Genomic DNA, 6,541 nt, shown 5'->3' with positions numbered 1-6,541 from the left:
GGGGGCTGTTAATGGGGGGGACCATGGGATGGAAGCGGCGGCGCGGGGGATGGGCGGCGGGAGGGTCGCCTACCGCGCGCCAGAGAGCTTTTTGTGCTTCGGCGCGGAATGATCCCTCCATAGTTCCCTGTCCATGGCTCTGCTGACATTGGTGATTGGGCGCGGCTCATGGCGCGAGCATTGCAGGCTGGCTTGGCTGGGCTGCTCGGCCGCATGGGCCCGCGCCCCCCACACACTGGGCATACATCGGCACATAGGCGTGTGCCGAGCCAGCGACCGGGAAAGCAGTGTGTGCTGCGTATAGCCCCCCCCCCCCCCCCCCGCTGTCATCAATCATGTGCCCGTTTCTTTCTATTTTTGTCCGCACAAGCAAAAGGGACAAAACAAAACCAAAAAAAAAAGGGGGAGGAAATGAAATTTCACGGCTGAATAAAAATGGACGTGAGTGGAATGCAGGGTGGAGGGGATTGGTTGAGGACGGAAGAGGGTGCGCCCGCCCGGTGTATCGATAGGCTACTGAGAAGCCCTCGCACAGGTCGGCTGCGTCCGCTGAGGAGGACGAAGGGGATAGAGAACTTGCGACGTGCGGCCTTTCGCCAGGGACCTATAAGTTATAACTTTAAGAGCGTGAAAGTCCGCCCATTATTGCGATTTTACATTAAAACACGTGCACTGTTAAGAAGAAAAATGCCAAATCCTTCGTAGGTACGAAGGTTTTGGAAGCTTCGTATATAGCAAATCTTTCGTAAGTACGAAGGATTTAAATCCTTTCAATTGGAAGCTTCGTAGGTAGCAAATCCTTCGTAGGTACGAAGGATTTGGCATTTGGCTTCGTAAGGCTTTAACTGTGTGTGTTCCTGTGTAAGTGCTGGTGTAAATGTATTACATAATTCCATGATTCGTTCTCTATGACACCCCGTCGCACACCGCGGGGCACCCACGCATTAAATGCGCGAAGAAAGAAAGCTGTGTGCGACACCCACACACTTGGGTGTGTTGTTTGTTGTTTGCTGTGTCACCACCCCCAGGCTGACCACCACAAAGGGGAGGGTGAGGAGGGAGGAGGAGCGCTGGCGGTGCCCAGGTGGCCGCCGCCGCCGCCAAACAACAACTTTGCCTTTTTATTTACAAAAGGCTGACATGGCGACATGTCGTGCGCATGCTGCGGGAGAGGCGCGGGCGGCGGCGGGGGCTGTCGGCGCTGTTGTAGTGAATCTCGCGTGGTGCGGTCGCAGACCCCGCCCAGCCCCGCCCAGCAGAGCACACTGCCCCATTGTCCGTCCTTCCTACTCGTCGCCGCGACCCTTAACCTCTTTGTCGGCGCGGCTCTGTACGGCGCTGCAGTCGGGGCGGCACACAGGACCCGGGCCTCATTGGGCCGCTGCCGGCGAAGTGTAATCCTCCTCACAACGTGATCCTCGGGCCGCAGAGCAGAGGTTTACGTCGGTCACTCCCTTCTCATCCCGCACTGTGCGGTGGTGTAGGGAGTAGCGCCCGCGCACTCGCCTCCCGCCCCAGCAGGCTAGGTCCCCACTCCGCTTATTGTGTGGATTCTAGTCGGGCTACCCCTACCTGGCGCGGCCCTAGGTATACAGCGGGTTCTCCACTGCCCTTTCCGCCACGAGCTCCAAGCCCCTAAACCTTGCCCTATAATCCTGAAGCAGCCACCTCGTGCCTTTGCAGACTCCCGGTGCGACCTGACACCATTTTGCTCCTCCTCAACCCTGGGTGTCCCGGGTCGCCAGCGACTTGACCCCCACAGCAGCTGGGTCAGCGGTCAGTCGCTCCCCCATCCCTTATCCCGCCCCCTACCCCCTCTCCCGTTTCGCTCTTGGTTCAGCAAATACGCAAGGGTGTCAAGTGACGGCGTGCCCGCTAGGCCCCGCGCTCCGCGTAGCTCAGCGCCCCCCCCCCTCTCCTTGGGGCCGAACTCGGGTGCTATTTGCCTTCGATTCCTCTCGCCCTCCACCTCCTCGGGGGGCTTGTTGGCGCCCGGTCGGTGCTGTTGGGCGCAGCAGCGGCGCGCGGCAGCAGTACCAACTGCATCCCCTGCGGCCCCCTCGTCCCCACCACTCCGTTCTCCCTGTGGAATGCGCCCTGCTCGTCCAGCCCGCGACCGCGTGGAACGCATCTACCCTCGCGACCACCATAAATTCCTAGATTTATGATGGAAATGTATTTTCTCTCTTTTTCCTTTTTTTTAGTGGTGCGCGCGCCTGTTGGGCCGTCTCGTCCGTGCCCCCTGCAGCGCTAGATCCTTGCTCACCCGCAGCCGGACGGGGAGGGCAGGGGCTGCCGGAGGGGATAGGGGTTACAGTGGGGGCATCGCCGATTTCCAATAGTTCACCGTGAGCATGGAAATATATATCGGAGCGGGTGACACGTCGAGAGGAGGCACGGCGTGGGGGCGGCGCGGCGGGGGCTGGGGAGTGTGTGACACTGTTTCCCTCTCCGCACCCCATCCACCGCCCCGACTGCACTGCTCTTCCATTTCCGACAAAATGCAAACTTTCTTGGTTGAATTACTTTTTGTACTACAACAATTTATTGTGAAGACATTCGATGTTCCTGAAGAGCGATTTTTGCTTTATATGCCTTGCCTTTGCTCACTCCTTGTTCTTGTCATTTCCCAGTTTTTTTCTTCTTTTTTTATTCCCCTTTTTTGATTTGCTCATTTTGCCAAACTAAAACTCTCTAAAAGAATCAACTGTTTGTTATTTCAATGGAAAGCGGCTCTGTAGTTAGTGTGACGTCTTAGATTGCGGGATGCAGGAATATTATGAAAAGAAAAGTAAAAAAAAAAAAAAAAAAAACGAAATGGAGCAGACAGGTGCGTGGACGAAGTAGGCGTGGTGGGGACCAGCCTGCGGCACAACTCAGCCGTGAGAACGCCCCCGCCCCGCCTTTCCCCCGTAATGGCACAGCCCCTGCCCGTGCCCTGCCTGTGCCCTGCTTCCCCGCACGCCCTCAACAAGCTTTGATCTTAATTGCTGTGATGATCCACACCCTCCTCGTCCTCCGCCCCCCGCCGCCCGCTCGCCATCCACCTGCAGCACACTGCGCGATGCACATCGTGCAAAACGAGAGTGAGTCTCCTGTCCGTGCGCGTTTCGCCGAAACACACGCGGCAAATGTATCCCCCCGTGTCGTGGCCCGGGTCTGGCACGCTCTGCTTCCTATACGTTTGATTCACACCAATAGGGGTCGGGGACACGAAAGGGGGCGGGAGGGTAGGGGAGGGGCGGGGATATATGGAGACCCGTGTTGGTCGTGTCGTCTGACCGCGGACATCCAATGTTTTCGTGACGGGGTAGGGCAGAGCTGGGCGTGGGCGCGCCAGTAGATGGGGCACACTGTAACGCAACTTTGTCGGAGCCTTTGGGTACTTTCGGTTACTTTGAAAATCAATGGATTCTATTGTTGGAGTTGGGGTGTATTATGCAGATGAAAATCTGATTGATTTTGACATTCTCGAAGATGGTTTCTTTTACAAAGAACACAATTTTCTGAACCAAATTAAAGCCTTTTCGCACTTTCTCTTGACCCCTAAATGCACTTGAATCAAGAAAGATATCTTCTTCATGCAACCAATGCCAAAATAAACTAAGAACGAGAACATTTTTATAATTTGAAAACCATAGGCATTTTGAGTGAACTCTTTTCAACATCGTGGGATGATATTTTACTGTGTCGGTCAAAGATCGGGGCTTTCGAGCGCTGCGCCTCTGCTGTTGTTTCGTAGATGGATGGATCTGGACGAGTCGCACAGTTGCTGCCGGGTCGCGTGACTTTTCAGACGATTGTCGGCTTTGCTTGGCAGCGCGAATTCCTCTGCTCTTTACATTTATTCTCTTTTGCGATTCAAAAGAAAAATAATTTTGTTTCGTGTGGAAAGTCAATGCGGCCCGATTGCGGCCCCTCCCTTACGCGGCAGGGAGGGGGGGGGGGGGGGGAGGAGCGCCGTTATTGTTCCAACTTTTGTCATGAGAGGTGACCTGCTAGCATGAATTGTAAACGTGTGCTGTAAATACGGGGCTTTGTAGTAAAAATCCAGCGGGAAGCAGACGCGCAGCCCGGCATACCGGCGGCGGGCACTGGAAACCGTTTCAGTAAGAAGGCACGGAAAAAAAAAGATTCGCTGAGTCAGCTAATATATTCACTGGTATCTGGACAGACAAGCACATAAACTTCTGTAACCACTTTATTGTCTACTCAAATCAATCATTGGCTGTGCCAGTCAAAAATTAGCTGTGAGAGCTTATCCCTTACCTAAATCAGTCGAGGTCTACCTTACTGATGCAGGCAAATCATTACTTCATACAACTTATCTTTGACTGGCACAGCCAATGATTGATTAGAGTAGACAATATAGTTGTTAGGGGCCGTTCACAAATTACGTCACGCATCTGACGGGGGGGAGGGGGTCTCTGCCCGCGTGACGGTCCTATCCTGAAAGCATTAGAAGGTTAGGTTAGCCGCGTGACGTGGGGGAGGGGGGGAGTCAAAACCACCCGAAATTTGCGTGACGTAATTTGTGAACGGCCCCTTACAGAAGTTTATGTGCTTGTCTGTCCAGATACCAGTCAATATATTAGCTGACTCAGCGAATCTTTTTTTTTTTCGTGAGGAAAAGTTGCAATATATGTTCAATTGTGTCTTTGCTTTTTAGGTGGTTGCTAATACTTTTTCGGTAACGCAGTAATCTGTTGTGCCAGTAACGTCCTTCAGCCGTTACAAAAAGTCCTTTTACGTTTGCAATCCCAGTAATTTTGTTTTTGTTGCTAGACCGTTGCAGCGCTGCGCAGAGTGCACGAGAGAATGACATTCTGAGCAACGCGCGCTCTGCACCGCACATAAAAACGTTTTCCCGTCGCCCTCACGTTGTTGTTTTTTTTTTCGTGTGTGTGTGTGTTTTTTTTTTTTTTTTTTTTTTTTTGTTTCACTTACCGCCGGTCTTGCTGGTACAAATCCTGCTGGCGGGGCGCGGGTGGCGCGGCTGGGCGGGGCGCGGCGGGCGTGCGGGCGCGGGAGCGCGGCGGGCGGCGCGCGGCAGAGTGCACGTGCGCGCGGCGCTGCGCGGGCGTGCGTGCGGGCGGGCCGGGTGCGGGCGAGGGCAGACCGACCGCGCCGGGGGAGTAGCAGGGTGCGACTGAGTGCGAAGCAGCGCGCCAGAGTGCCTCCCCTCCCGCCCGCTCCCTATCCGCCCCACCCCCCGCCGCCACCCTCCGCGCGCAGCCAGCGCGTCTTGGCCCGGCCGGCCGGGCTGCTGGCAGTGTTGCGCTCGGCACAGGGGCATTGATCTACACAGCGCAGCGGCGGAGGCCGGGCCGAGTCGGGTAGAGCCGGAAGCGGAAGTGGAGGTGTCGGGGCGGGACGCGAGGAATCCAAATCTTTCGCCACCTCGCCTGTGCTTCCCCACCTCTCTTCCCCCTTCCGGTCCGTCCTCTCTCGTACCTAGGCGGGTGGCGCTTTCTACATTCCTGCCGTACCGTGGAAATTTAAATGCACTAGTTTTTATTTTCTTAAAAAAAATCTCTTTTGATTTTGTTTTTCCTCCCTGTTTTAATTAAGGTAATACAGGACTGAAACTGGAAAAGTCCGTCAAAAAACAGCTATTTTGAGTTTAAAATTAAAATGCGAATGAAATCAAGAAAAAGCTCGCTATTTCATTCTAAGTTAGTTTATTGCGGTTCTTTTAAGGTAAAATAAGTCTATAGTTAAACGTAACTGTGGTCGCGACACGTTTTTTGAAGATAAAAGGCGTGTCACGACAACAGTTACGTTTAATTATAGAATTTTTACATCTTAAAAGAACCGCAATAAACTAACTTTAAATGAAATAGTGAGCTTTTCCTTGGTTTAATTCACATTTTGATTTGAAGGACTTTTCCAGTTTCAGTCCTACCTTAAAATCAGAAAAGGGCGCGCTGAAAATATGATCGTCATTGGAGGCGTTATTTAAACCTACTGTGTAAGTGAATAGGCCCGTAAACGCCAGTCCAAAACGATCGTCTTTGACGTGAGGCGAAGGAGGGCGCTCCTAGAGAAAATAATATCGGAAAGAACTATGGGCCGGGGGGGGGGGGGGGATAATTGAATCAAGGAAGGGAAAGATTGGGGATGGGGGAGGTGGTGAGCAGCATCGGGCTGGGTGGGTAGACTGGAGTAAGAGAGAAAAAAAAGTAATTAGCTAGACGGAACTTTAATTAAAAATCTAAAGTTTGTGTGCGCTTAATTAGGTGACAGTACGAGTCGCGTGCGGTGTGTAGCAGTGGTCGTTCTTTGGGCTGTTGCACTGTTCTGTGTTTATTCGCAATCCGTCTTCCCTTTCTCCTTGTCTCTCTCGCCGTAGGTTTTGATGGAGTGGGGTTCGGAGGCTGAGAGCCCCTGGGTGGGTAGGCAGGCCCGCAGGTCACAGCTGTCGAGCTGTACGGCCTATCCCGTCGACGGCGGGCGCTTGCAGTGTTGGGGCGTGGTGCGTGACGCGATCGCTTTGGCTTGGCGTTGGGACGTCGCCTGTATCAATTTCGACTATTATTAT

At 53.6% G+C, this 6,541-nt stretch overlaps 1 protein-coding gene and 1 long non-coding RNA gene across 2 annotated transcripts in view; one reads left to right on the top strand and one right to left on the bottom strand.

Moving 5' to 3' along the window:
- LOC127748950 (uncharacterized) overlaps window positions 1-5,050 on the bottom strand; it is a 116,836-nt gene extending 111,786 nt beyond the window's left edge. Inside the window, exon 1 of the long non-coding RNA XR_008010869.1 lies at window positions 4,948-5,050. This is a non-coding gene — a long non-coding RNA (uncharacterized LOC127748950). The remainder of the gene's footprint in view (window positions 1-4,947) is intronic.
- Window positions 1-6,541, top strand: part of LOC113209477 (uncharacterized) — a 72,571-nt gene that overhangs the window by 7,831 nt on the left and 58,199 nt on the right. The gene's annotated exons all lie outside the window — the stretch shown is intronic.

Source organism: Frankliniella occidentalis, unplaced genomic scaffold (assembly GCF_000697945.3).
Source record: "Frankliniella occidentalis isolate FOCC.00 unplaced genomic scaffold, Focc_3.1 Scaffold22, whole genome shotgun sequence".
NCBI classification, from domain to species: domain Eukaryota; kingdom Metazoa; phylum Arthropoda; class Insecta; order Thysanoptera; family Thripidae; genus Frankliniella; species Frankliniella occidentalis.
This window is presented reverse-complemented; position numbering and strand designations above follow the sequence as displayed.